Below are 1,157 nucleotides of genomic sequence, written 5' to 3' on the forward strand. Positions count from 1 at the left end.
CAATATAAGCTCTTACAATGATTTAGCCTTAGTTTAAGCAATAACAGGTCAAAGCAGAAAGTATATTTAGTTAAAATTCTTGAAAGAGATGAGATGTTAGCTGTAGAATAGAATAATAAAATAATACTGATTGTAAGAGGAGAAGGGAAAAAAAGAAGACTAGAATGTAAAAATATTCCTTGAATATTCAGAAACACTGGGAACAACCACAAGTAAAAAAAAAAGAACTTATGTAAGCTCTGTGTGGCATCTACAGTTAGGGTGATGGCTCCCAGCAGTGATGTGGGAAAATGGGCTTGAAGGTAAACATAACTTTATTCCATTTAAGGTAGGGCTTCTTGTTTTATTTTATTTGCCTCTTTTGACTGTGAAAAAACAGTAAGTGAAAATGTGGCAAAATTCTTACTGGAGTTGAGAGTGAGGTTGTTGTTTGTCTTATGACACAATGATATGGACAGGGTGATTGGAGCTTTGTTTTCCTTAGCATATGGCGAACTCTTTGTCTTATATATTTTAGTTATTCAGAAGTACTGGAGATTAATATAAATGTACAGTAACAGATATAGATAGCCATGTTACCAAACATCACTAGTCCCAAAGTGCTTTGTGTGCTGATAGCCCCATTGGTAGAGGCTATTACTGACCCCAGTCATGTGACCTTGTCCCATAGCCCATGGCCTGAGCTAGGCTGCTCTCAATTCAGCTAAACCAGTGCATCCTCTTCAATTCACCCTGACTTGGCAAGATCTGTGCTCCAGTACTGTTCATCAAGACTCTTCCAGTTTGTGAGAATACTTTAATAAAGGAGTGAAATACATGCCAAGTCATAAGTCTAGATATCAGGTGTAAGGATGGGATTGTGGCAAATACAGTGCTGATACTCATGATGCTAGACTTCTTTTCCCATAGTATTGTTGATTGAGATGTGGTGCCATTAGTTCTGGGTATGATAACTGGCAAAAGAAAACTGCTTCAAATATGAGAATGATCTCAATTTACTTGAGATTTTGGGAAAATGTTCATTGTACTTATGAAAAATTGTATTATGCCAGAATCCCTGATATCTAGAGTGGAAATGGCCACTCGTGTAGGGAAGTGGGGACGAGATAGTTTTGTCATGTATTTAGCTATTAGAGATGATGCCTTAGTTCATAGAT

At 37.0% G+C, this 1,157-nt stretch overlaps 1 protein-coding gene across 1 annotated transcript in view; it reads left to right on the top strand.

Annotated features, from left to right (window-relative positions):
- LOC119592535 (transmembrane protein 8B-like) overlaps window positions 1-1,157 on the top strand; it is a 15,684-nt gene that overhangs the window by 13,703 nt on the left and 824 nt on the right. The window lies entirely within an intron of this gene.

Source organism: Penaeus monodon, chromosome 30, assembly GCF_015228065.2.
Source record: "Penaeus monodon isolate SGIC_2016 chromosome 30, NSTDA_Pmon_1, whole genome shotgun sequence".
NCBI classification, from domain to species: Eukaryota; Metazoa; Arthropoda; class Malacostraca; order Decapoda; family Penaeidae; genus Penaeus; species Penaeus monodon.